This window comes from Trachypithecus francoisi, unplaced genomic scaffold, assembly GCF_009764315.1.
Source record: "Trachypithecus francoisi isolate TF-2019V2 unplaced genomic scaffold, Tfra_2.0 Lachesis_group12, whole genome shotgun sequence".
Lineage (NCBI taxonomy): Eukaryota > Metazoa > Chordata > Mammalia > Primates > Cercopithecidae > Trachypithecus > Trachypithecus francoisi.
This window is the reverse complement of record NW_022681457.1, coordinates 29285591-29298591: the sequence shown is the minus strand read 5'-3', so window position 1 is coordinate 29298591 and position 13001 is coordinate 29285591.

Genomic DNA, 13001 nt, shown 5'->3' with positions numbered 1-13001 from the left:
TTAACTCTCCCTGGATATCAAGTGTTAGTAGATACGCTGGAACTAATGAGCCTCCCACAGGAGAAGTGCAACAGAGAAGCAGGGCAAGTGGACACATGTGGCAGCCTGGGAGTACACCCCCAGATCTCATTAGAGAGAACCAGAATGGGAGGAGTGTAGTAGTTGACAGCCTGTAGCTGCTGCCCTTCTGGGGTTCAACTGCAGCATTCCTACTGAGGTGACACTCTCCAAGGCTGCTCCCAGCCAACGTCAGAGCATGGCAAAGGTACTAGAGCCAGGTCATTCCTGCTCAACATGGGAGTCCTCTGACAAGCACTCTGCTCAGGAGCTCAGCAGCCTGGCCCACACTTTCTCAGAGGTGCACAGCAACCTGGCACTCTTCCTAGCCAGTCCTCCTTTCCTCTCTCCTATAGGTGGGATTCCAGGTGCGCCACCAAGCCTGGCTAATAATTTTAGAGATGAGTTCTTACTATGTTGCTCAGATGGGTCTCGAACTCCTGGCTTCAAGGGATCCTCCCGCTGTGTGAGGCTCTCCCCACCTCCTCCTGATCCTCCTTCAACCGACACAGTAGTGTTAGAGAGGGAGAGAAACCCAGAGTAAAACTATTGGGAAATACCTTTGTTTCACAAGTGAGGAAAAGAGGAGAATGCCGCACATCATGGAGGAAGGGGAAATCAGTGGAAGCCCTGTGGCCGAGACTTCGAGCACATTTCAGGAGGGCAATTCACAGTTGGATTCTGAAGAGAAAATAAGGGTAATGAGAATACCCACAGCTACATGCCAGGAAGACAATCAGGGCTAAACATTTGAAAAAGCATACATAAAGTTATGATTGAATGAAGGAACAGAGATGGAGAACTTATTAGGGTGTTTAAAGCCAGCAGCTGCAACAGAAAATCCTAAACTCTCAGGTGGTTTAACCTAATAAAAGTTTGTTTTTCACTCACAGCAAGATCAGTTCTGGTCATGAGACCCTTTTCTACCTCGAGGCTTGTCCTTATAAAGCAAGAGTTTGCATTGATGCCAAAGAAGGGGAGGAGAGGACAGGGGATGGGGGATTTTTAAGGGTCTGACCTAGCAGTGGCCTGCATCCCTTCTCCTCACACGTCATTGGTCAAAATCTAGGCACATAACCTCAATCTAAGAGGGAGGGTGGAGAAAATATCTGTGCCTGCGTGCCCAGGAAAGAGGAAAATAACACAAGAGTGGGCAAACCCATAGCATTATCTCTGCCACATGGAATATGCCACCACAGTGTTTTGCAATTAGGAACGCATTATAAACCCACATAAAGGTTAATATATACATGGGGATGGGGTGGAGCATTTAAACCAGTCAAATATTTTCACAGACAGATTGCAAGATTGCAAGGAGTGAGGGAAAACAGGAGGGATTGCCAGGAAGTGGAGGTAACAATGCTGCCTCCAGGAATCCTTAGGTGCTGTCCACCCACCAGCCTCTGATCCCAGGGTGAGAACTCCTCTCTCATCACTCATCTTGCCAACTGTATGCAAAGTGTTTGCTCTCTTCCCTAGGCTGTGAACTCTTCAACAAGGGGATGCTGTGTGCTTCATGTCTGTACCCCCAACCCCCAGCATAGGGCGTGGCATAGAGTCACTGTCAATTGGATGAATAGAAAACATTCACCACTCTGGAGATTATGATTTAAGGGATCTGGAGTGGAGAACAGGCATCCATACCTAAAAGAAAGTTATTTACTTACTTAAAATTGTAAAATACATACAACATAAAATTTACCATTCTAGCTTTTTTTTTTTTTTTTTTTTGAGATGGTCTGGCTCTGTTATCCAGGCTGGAGTACAGTGGCATGATCATGGCTCACTGCAGCCTCAACCTCCTGGGCTCAAGCAATCATACTGCCTCAGTTCCCCAAGCTGGGACCACAGGCGTGTGCCCCCACACGTGGCTAGTTTTTAATTTTAACTATTTTTAAGTGAGGAGTTCTTAAGTACACTCACATTATGCAAACATCACCGCTATCCTCCACAGAACATTTTTCATGTTGCAAAACTGAAACTCTGTACCCATTAAACAATAACTCCCCATTCTCCCCTCCCCAACAACCCTTGGCAACCAACCACCATTCTACTTTCAGCTTCTGAATTGGACTACTCTAGCTACCTGCCATAAGTGGCATCATACAGTATTTGTACTTTTGTGACTAGTTTATTTCCCTTAACATAACATCCTCAGCTTCATCGATGTTGTACTATGTGTCAGAATTTCCTGTCCTTTTAAGGCTGAATAATATTCATTGTATGGGCGTACCATATTTTGTTGGTCCATTCATTGTGGACACTGGGGTTGCTTCCATCTTTTGGCTATTGTGAATAATGCTCTTGTGAACACAGATGGACAAATATTTCCCCAAGATCCTCTTTTCAATCCTTTTTGGATTTCAATACTTTTTAAAGGCTCTTCAGGTGATCTAAAACACAGCTAAAGCAGAAAACCTCTCTTTTGTGTCTAGGAGAAGAGAGTCAAGGGGATGATGAGGGATTTGGGGGACTATACGACAGTGCAAGGCTTGGAGGAGGCAGGCATGAGGAAGAGAGGGGAGAAACAGAGGACTATGAAGAGGAGAAAAGGTCCGATTATGTAATACCTGACATTGAGATGATGTCATCTGCTGACCAGAGCAGGGGTAAGAGAAAGAGAAGATTGACACCTTTTGCTGAAAGGGATTCAACTGGGAGATAATGGGAGGAGAGGTGATCAAAGTTTAAAGACAAGTAAAGGACCCAGGGGCATTTGTGTGCTGGAGGAGAAGGGGTGGAAATAGAAGGAACTCCTTTTTATTAAAATCCAGCTCACTTGAGAGCAGGCACTTAAAAAAGTTTATGGCAAGTGGGCTTAGAAATGGGCAAAAAATCATTAGCAGGCCCTGGGCTGTCCAGGCCTCATAGTGGACATGTGATAGGCCAGGGCTCAGGGCCCCAGGACAAGGGAAAAAGGGATCGTGGAAATGATCCAGGTTTGGAAATGGGCCAGAGGATGTGGCAGAAGGTTAAGGGAGGAGAGGGAGGCTAAGTGCCAAATGAGTGCTGAGTATTGCATACCTAAACAAACCCATGCCCTCATAGAAATTTCCTGGTAAAAACAAGGAGAGTCACTGTCACCTACATAGATAACATTAAGTGTTCCATCAAATCAATCAAATTGCCTCCCCTGAGCCTGCCCTTGCCATGAGCCTCTCTATCCCTGGATGGACTGTATTCCTAGCCACTGGCCACTTTCCTTATAGATCAAGATCTTCCTTGCTGCATTCAGAAATCAGAATTCTCCCTTTGTCCTGCCACATTGTTCCCTTACACTGCAGCCAGCAGCCCAATCCAGGGCCACCAGTAACAGATGTCTAACACCTCAGGGAGTCCCCTCAATGAGTCAATGGGGTGACTTTGCACTTCTAGAAGTCCTTGCCCTCCCTCCTGCACTATGGCAGCTGTGGACTGAAGTGACAGTCCCCAGTGATCTCATTTTGAGCTCATCTTTATTTTTTTTTTAAATAAAACAAGGTTTTTAAAACACTTGTCCTGAAAAATCCATTCCCATCGTCCTCTCTTCCTCTTAGATGACCCAATATGTCTTATCGATCTGGAACTTTCTTTATCTGGTATCTAATGGCTCACATGAAGCTTTGTTCCTATTTCCATATTTGTTCCATGATGCTCCTTTTATCCCCAAGCCTTTTTTGGCATTGTTCCATCTCTTTTCATTGCTTTGTGGGTCTCAGCTTTACCCTGTATAATTGCTCAGACTACCTCCTGCCTGCTCTGAGAAATCTGTCAGTTGCTGCCTGCTGCTTGCGGTCTGTTATCTTTTACTTGCTTCACTGGGCTTTTGGCTGCCCTCTGGACATTGCTGCTGTCCTAGGACTAGATACAGATCTGTTTATTTTTCTAAGTAGCCTCTTACACTAGCATTTTGCTGTCCACATTTTATTGCCTTTATCTCTCTCTCTGTTTTCTCCTCCTTGCAGGCATGTTAGAGGCTCTCCAGCAGGCAAGCAGCCTAGGGAAACCACCATCCTACTGGCATCCTTGGCGTGTCCAAACTGACAGTGTCCTTCAGTTGCAAACGTGCAGGCAGCCAGGCAAGGGGCCAGCTGACTCTGGAGCAGCCCAGTCCTCAGAGGATATGGAGGGAATTAACTTTGTTTAATAAATAAAATAGCCAGACAAACTTAACTACAAAAGATGTGAGCCTGGGAAAAGAAGATGTATGAGGAAGCATTCTCTCGTTCTTCCCTTTGTGCGTGCAGAGGAAACACTTCTGTGTGCCATGTGGCTTCTGATTGATAATGGAGAGTGAGGCCCTTCCAAAGCTCTTCTTGGAACTGCCTGGGATGTTTTTTGCTGCATTTCTAGTTGGCTTCTACTTTGCTCCAGCTTCTGCAGAGCTGCTGACCTTTGATCCCTTCTGTTTGCCTCTAGAAACTGGCGTAGGCCCTTGGCTTCCCATGTTTGTACGTCAACATGCCCTGGGGACTTAGGCTGCTGCAATTCTTGGCTGCCACACTCTAGCTTTGGTTCCATTTTGAACTAACCAACTATAGGCACTGTGGTCAGGCCTTCCCTCTCTGTCCAGGCCTTCAGAGACTATCACATTTGGGAAGTGGAGAGGATAGTAGAACAGAGTTCCAAGGAATATTTGAAGTACATTTGTCCCTAGGTGGCAGAAATGTAAGAAGGGAGAATTTTCAAGGAAGGAGGGGAAAGATATTTAGAATGAGTTCTTTGCAATCTGAGTAAAAGAAATATAGGGGAAAAAAACTAGAGCATCAATAAAGTGGTTAAGAATACCATGAATCCAAAATTGGTAATTTAATCCAAAATTTAGAAAAGGGATAAACATTGGATCAAATATTGAAGTAGAACCTAAGAATCTATGCAATGTAATAATTGTAACCTAGACCATCAATTTGCAACTGGCTTAAGTGCTATTTAAGGTAAATACCGCTCCATGATCAAGAGAGTGAGGATGTCTGTCTTTACTCTTTCATTCTTTCACTGACTTCTTTTATAGATATTTTTGAACAGCAGCCCAGTACTGGATGGTGCTAGATGCCATGGAAGATACAAAGAAGAACACATGGGGTCTGCCCTCAACATACTTAGACACATAAAAAGTCAAGTTAGGATAAAGAAATGAAGAGTGTTTCAAGATAGTATATGATTCAGTATCAATTAACTAAGTACTATGGGTCCGCAGAGGGAGTACCCTTGCAGGCTGGAGGGATCACAGAGGGTTTATGGAAGAAATGGGCCTCAAAGTGACCTGGGTAAGTCAATAAAACTGTAAAGGAAAAGACAAATTCTCATGCTTAGTGATGACTTACTGAATTCTCATTATGTACAACAAACTTTAGAAAAGCTGTGTCAAGTAGTCTTAGGCTAACGGCCCCATGGGCCTAAGATTGCAGCTGCAACTCCTCACAGAGCTGCATTTCAAACATAAAGAAAGGGGCAAGGACCAAACATGTTCTCCTTGTGAACTCTCTCCACTTAGGGAGAAAGTCTTTGTCAAAAGATTTACCCTGAAATCTCACTGGCCAGAACTAACTCATATGCCTACCCCTAGGCGATTACTGGCAAAGTTTAATTCAATCGTGATTCTTCCCTGGGCTGGATAGACTGTGCACATTTTTTATGAGATCAAGGGATCCCCATTTGCTAACTGAATAAAACCAGAGTTCTGTTTGGCAGAGAAGAAAGTGAGGATGGTGGATGAGTAGACAGTGAATGGTGTTTGCCACATTTACCATTAATGACCCCTGCCCATGTGGCTTCTCCACTGGCTGTAGCCAGCCCTTGACCTTGGCCTTCCTTTACAACTTGGAATTTTTCCCCTATTGAAAATTATTGCTCCTGCACAATGGATCTGACACATGCCAGGAAGGCAACTCAAAATTTCATCAGTAAATTCTTATTCAGAGAAAATCCCTTGGTCACGTCACATAAGATTGATGAATTGGCATACCTTTATGTGTTAAGTTTTTAAAATGTTTTAAGTTAGGTACCATTTTTATGACTCCTTTGAACTAAACTGGCTAAAAATTAACCTACAGACCTCTGGTCTCAAGATAAGAATAGGTAAGTCTTTAGACACATCCAGATAAGTTTTAGATAAAAAAGGCTTCTTATATTGTAGTCACTAGATTTTTTTTTGTCTTAATTCCCCATTGGATTGAAATCTAGAGGGCAGGGTTCAATGGGCTGTAGAACTGAGTGATCCAGTATAGTAACCACTAGCCACATATGGCTACTGAGTACTTGAAATGTGGTTAATGAGATGGAGGAAATGAATTTTTCATTGTATTTTAGTTTTAATTTAAAGTCTGATTTTGTTATTGAAAAACTTTTAAGTATGCTTGGAATAATTCATGTATGGGAATCTCCTTTTTCAATTGTAAGCTGTGTGAAACCTAAAAGAGCTTGACTATTTCCGATGAAAATGTAGTGTTTGAGTTGAGAGGTGTCATAAGTATAAAACATATACTGCATTTTAAAGATGTAGTATGGTAAAAACTATATAAATAAATCTCTTAAATAATTTCTTATGGGCCGGGCGCGGTGGCTCAAGCCTGTAATCCCAGCACTTTGGGAGGCCGAGACGGGCGGATCACGAGTTCAGGAGATTGAGACCATCCTGGCTAACATGGTGAAACCCCGTCTCTACTAAAAAATACAAAAAAAAACTAGCCGGGCGAGGTGGTGGGCGCCTGTAGTCTCAGCTACTCGGGAGGCTGAGGCAGGAGAATGGCATAAACCCGGGAGGCGGAGCTTGCAGTGAGCTGAGATCCGGCCACTGCACTCCAGCCCGGGTGACAGAGCGAGACTCCGTCTCAAAAAAAAAAAATAATAATAATAATTTCTTATATTGACTATATCATGAAATGACAATATTTCAAATATACTGGGTTAAAGAAAATATACTATTTAAATTAATTTTACCTATTTCTTTTTACTGTGTTTCAAGGTGGCTATTAGAAAATTCTAAATTAAATGTGTGGCTTTTGTTATATTTCAGCACTGCTGGAGTATATACTGAGCACTCAAATGTTTGTTGAATGAACTCTTTGGTGACTTGACCAAGGTCACTCAAAAAGACTCAAGACTGAGTCCCAGGTTCCCTTTCTCTCCATGTCATCTTCCTTTCCACCATTCCTTGTGGCTTTCTGTATCCCATATTGTGCTTCCTGGTCACATTCTTATACTCACCTGCAGGACAGAAACTTTCCTCATGGAGTGAGTTTTACAAACTCTGAGGAGAGGGAGAAACATCTGTGTTGAGGGTGTGTAAAGGCAGCAGCTTATAGAAAATGGAACTCCCTTTGATAGAGAGAAGTAAGTGATATAGGATGCCAAATCTCAGATGACTCTTTTGTTTTATATTTTGCCATTGCTGGGTGTCTTTTCTGAGATCGCCAGTCAGCTCATTGAATGTTCTTGTTCTGCAAGTTCTCGTTTCATAAAAAGGGTGGTTTTACACTTCTGGACAGATTTCTTGCTATCCCCAGGGCTCTAGTGACACAGAGCAGACAAGAGAAACATAGGCTGTCTGAGCACAATGGGAGGAAAGCCGAGAACCAGTGGCCACCCACGCTGCTCACCAGAGAAACCCAGCACTCCCCTGGCTCAGAGAGCAGTTGCTTTGTTAGACCCTACACCAAAAGATTTGCTCTAAACCCGCTGAGACCATTCCCCCAGATTGCAATAATTACAGAACTGCGCTTTGCACTGCTCTTCATAAAACATGCACGAAAGCAGCTGGGCCTGTGAATCATCCACTGAAGTGAAAGCACTGCAATTTCACATTTCCAATTTTTGGTCCTCATGTTCAAGCTGAAAGTACCTTTATTTTTGCAGGATTTCATTCAATGACATTCATTCACCAAATATGTATTGGATACCTGCTATGTGTCAGGCAATATGAGATGCCAAGGAAAATAATACATGCTGATTTATTGGTCTATACTATATAACAATTACTTATGTAGCTGACCTGTAAATAAGTTATATGTTTATTTATCTGAACTATCATAGACAAAAAGAGGCACAGATAATTTTTAAGAGCATAACCCAAAGATGCGTCTTTACATAAGTATACTCACCATTCTGGTTCAAAAACGAGATCTCTCTGGACCAATTTTTTGTCTCTGGCAGTGGCACCAAAACACTTGGTGTGATTCTAGGAATCCTCTCTAAGGAAATAATCAGGGATTATGGTTAAAGGTGTATGTATATTGATGTCATTGCAGTGTTATTTAAGAGAGAAAAGAAAACTCTCTAAATAAGAGTGGTTTAGTAAAATTTGGGCCTGACCTTATGATAGCAAATCATTACAAATCATGTTTTAAAGAATATTTAGTAATGTCAGAAAATATTTCCCTTATATGCAGAGATTTTTTTTTTTTTTTTTTTTTTTTTTTTGAGACGGAGTCTTGCTCTGCCACCCAGGCTGGAGTGCAGTGGCCGGATCTCAGCTCACTGCAAGCTCCGCCTCCCGGGTTTACGCCATTCTCCTGCCTCAGCCTCCCGAGTAGCTGGGACTACAGGCGCCCGCCTCGTCGCCCGGCTAGTTTTTTGTATTTTTTTTTTTAAGTAGAGACAGGGTTTCACCGTATTAGCCAGGATGGTCTCGATCTCCTGACCTCGTGATCCGCCCGTCTCGGCCTCCCAAAGTGCTGGGATTACAGGCTTGAGCCACCGCGCCCGGCCTATATGCAGAGATTTAAAAGTCAGGATATAAAAATACACATTACAGGTGTTTTTCAGTTTGGAAAAAATATCTATACACATATGCAGAGAAAAGATTAGAAGGATATATACCAAAATATTAGCAATTTACCTCTGGGGATGAGGTTATATATCGCTTTGTTTTCCTATTTATATTCTATAGCTTTAAAATGTTTAATTGTTCACTACTTCTGAAATATGGAAAAACAAACTTTTAATTTTTATTCATTTTATTTATTATTATTATTTTAGTGAGGGAGTCTTGCCATGTTGCCCAGGTTGAACTTGAACTCCCAGTGTCAAGCTATCCTCCTGCCTTGGCATCCCAAAATGCTGGGATTACAGGCATGAGCCACTGCGCCCAGCCATAACAAACTTTTAAAAGAAAATTGGTGCAGAGTCATTATTTTCCTCTGTGGAATTAGTTTGAATTTTTAAAAAATACCTAGCCTCCCTCACTCCTCATTTCTATAGTTTCTTAAATAACTGATTGTGGATTTATCACACTTGACTTTATCTAAAACTTTTGAACCAATTTGTAACTGTCTATGACACATTGTGTGGACAATTAAATCCATAAACTTACTTCCTATATCACCTGGGGTAATACCATTGACTTTTCTGGGTTATTGAGAAGCCTGGATGAAGCGAAGAATGTGTGAAGTCTAGTTCAGTGCCTAGGCCGTGATGAGCCTGTGATGAGCCCTCACTACTGTTTTCTGCCTGACTTTCTTCTCTTCACAACTCTCTGCCTTGTCTAGCATTTGTTTTATATGTAATTAAAAATCCAGGCCGGGTGCGGTGGCTGACACCTGTAATCCCAGCACTTTTTACAAGGCCGAGGTGGGTGGATCACCTGAGGTCAGGAGTTCGTGACCAGCCTGGCCAACACGGTGAAACCCCTTTCTACTAAAAATACAAAAAAATTAGCCAGGCGTGGTGGCAGACACCTGTAATCCCAGCTACTTAGGAGGTTGAGGCAGGAGAATCACTTGAACCCAGGAGGTGGAGGTTGCAGGGAGCCAAGATCACGCCACTGCACTCCAGCCCAGGCAACAAGAGTGAAACTCCATCTCAAAAAAAAAAAAAAAAATTAAAAATCAATTGCTTTTTATCGTGGTAAAATATACACATTTTTAAGTGTACAGCTAAGTGGCATTAAGTGTATTCACATTGTTGCACAACTATCACCACCATCCATCCCCAGAACTCCTTCATCTGCCTGAACTGCTAGTCAGTACCATTTAAACACTAACTCCTCGTTCCCCGCTCCTCCCAGCCCCTGGCAACCGCAATTCTATTTCCTATCTCTATGAATTTGACTACTCTAGGTACTTTTTATAAGTGGAACCATACAGGATTTGTCCTTTGTGACTGACTTATTTCCCTTAATATAATGTTCTCGAGGTTCACCCATGTGTCTGAAATTTCCTTTTAAAGACTCGATAATGTTCCATTGTCTACACATCTGTCCACTCATCTGTCCATGGACTTTGGGTTACTGGCACCTTTTTTGGCTATTGTGAATAATGCTGCTATGAAAATGAACGTAGAGATACTTGTTTAAGCAACTATTTTGCTCAAAGGAGAATTGCTGGATCATATAATATTAGGTTGGAGCAAAAGTAATTGCAGCTTTTCCCATTCCTTTTAAAGGCAAAAATTTTTTGAGAAACTGTTCAACTGTGTTCCATAGCAGCTCTACCTTTTACTTTATATGGTATGATTTTTATTCATTTTTGTTTTCCCTAATTAGATTGCTATCTTCCTGAGATCACTTACCCTATGGCATTCACCCCTGAATCTTTCAGAGCCCCTACAAAATTGCCTCAAGCATTATAGATGCTCAATAAATATAGGAATAAAAGGTTTGTTTCAAGCTCCTGGAAGCTCATCTCCACTCTCAGTGTGTTCCTTCTTCTCGTCCTTGTTCTTTCCTCAGCTCTCATATCCCGTGATTTAGTAGACCTCTGCTAATAATTTCCATGTCTTTAATGACTTACAGTCTTTGGCCATGCAGCTGTTAAGAGCCTGGACACTGACGTCAGAAATACCTGGCCTCAAGGCCTAGCTCTACCACTTACCAGTTGTATGACCATGGGCAAGCTTCTAATCTCTTGTTTCGGATATTTATTGCTGCATAATGAAACACTCCCAAATGTAGTGGCCTGATCAATGGCTATTTTATTATTTACTAGAATTCTGTGGGTGTACTGGGTCGATTCTTGTATTCCACATTGTGTCAGCTGGGGTCACTCACATGGCTGCGTTCATCAGTGAGCTTGGCTAGGGTTCCAATGACCAAGAAGGCCTCACTCACATGTCTGACACTTCATGTCTTGCGTAGCTGAAATTGCTGGGGGCTGGCTGGGTCTTTCCCTCTTCCTTCTTAGTCTCTTATAAAAAATTGGATCCTTTTCTCCATGTGGCCTTTGTCCATGTGGCCTTTCTCTCTTAACAGGTTATTCAGACTTCCTGACATGGCAACTGGCTTCAAAGAGAGCAGAAATGGAAGTTGCCAGTGTTCTTAAGATGTAAGCCAGAACAAGCATGTCATCACTTCCAATTCATTCTTTTGTTGAAAGCCACCACAGGCCAGCCAAAGCTCAACAGGAGGGGAAATAGACTCCAACACTCAGTGGGAAGAGGGGCATTTGCATACTGGGATGGAGGAATTCATGGCCATATTTGCAGACAACCCATCTCTAAGCCTCGGTTTCCCCATCTGTAAAATGGGAGATAATAATAATAGCTATCTTTGTAAGGTTACAGTGAAGATAAAATGTAATAATGCATGTAAGATGTGCACTAATCGTGATTCAAATTATTCTTATTATATTATTATTTCTATTTTATTCCAAGGTTGATGTTTTTCAAGTTCATTTTGAAATTCTCCCCTCTTTCTCTATTCAGTAAGATCGACACACTGCTAATCATCACCACAAAGAGTATTGCAATCAATATAAGAATACCTACCCTCCCTGCCATAAGCCAGGGCTGGCTTCCCAGGAATCCTCAGGGTTTTCCAGCCTTTGTGCCTGTGCCCCACTTCCTTTTTGAAGTGTGGCTCTTGGACTAAAAGGGCATGACCGTCTTTGGGATCCACTTTTGAAATCCTACAGCTTTCTGCAATTTGTTTTTATAAAATCATATTTTGCATCTTGAGAAATATTAATGCCTTCTCTCTTTGAACTTTGAAATTTCTTGCATGAAAGAAAAATAAAAAGCAGAGGTTATTAGGATGACATAATGCACTCACCTCATAATTCAGATATGCAAACAAAAATGATCTTTCTTTGCTGATTCGGTCTTCCTCACCAAATCACACCCTGGGGAGTGGGAGGAAATAAAATCTGCTCAAGAGTCAGCCTGATTTAAAGAGTAGTCTAACATGATCATTTAAACAGTTCCCTTTAGATGGTGTACCATGTCTCTTGGATAAGATGCTGTGTCTCTCTGACAGCCTTTCTTCCTCCTGGTTTCCTCCCTGTGATGGTTCCTGGGTCTAAGGGGGCTGGCATGGCTATTGCTGCTTGCTGGACAGATGGAAGAGCTAGAGTCCTTGGGCCCTGTCCCTTCTCTGGTTTTCAGGGTGATGTCCCTTGTCTGCCTGCTTGCTGCTTGTTCTACAGGCATGAGAACCTGAAGTCCAAGGCTGGTAACTAGTCATTTCCTCTCTGGGTTTAGGCGACAGGGTGCTGCTCTTGCCTCATTCAGTCTCAGCTTAGCTTTTGTGGGTGCCATGGCTGCTCTGTGGCCTGGCTGTGGCTCCCTGGCTATCCTAACCCAGGCAGTCAATGCTGAGCCCTCTCTCTGGGGCAACCCTACCCTGATACAGTAACCCACTGGCATTCTCCATGGCTCTCCTCTCAGCCTCTCTGGGTCCAGCCTCTCTCTGTCTGACCACGCTGCCAGTGCCAGCCCCTCATTCTTTCAAAGCTTTTGCTTTCAGAAATAATGCCTTGGTGAGCATATTGTATGTGTGTGTTGCTTTCCAGGAATAGATATAGAGAAGTAAAATTGTTTTCAGCTATGGAGTGGGTAGGGAGTGAGGAGGCAGCAGGGATACTTTAGGAGATAGGTTTATATAGTTTTATCCAAGAACTGGATAAAGCCTTGCAGGTCTGGGACCTGATTATCCATTCACTCAGGGAGTGGTCCTGGGAGAACTGCGTCATGCAAAAGAAACTCCCAGTAATCATTAGAAAGTAGATTGCTGCATATCTAGTTTTCAGTAGTGG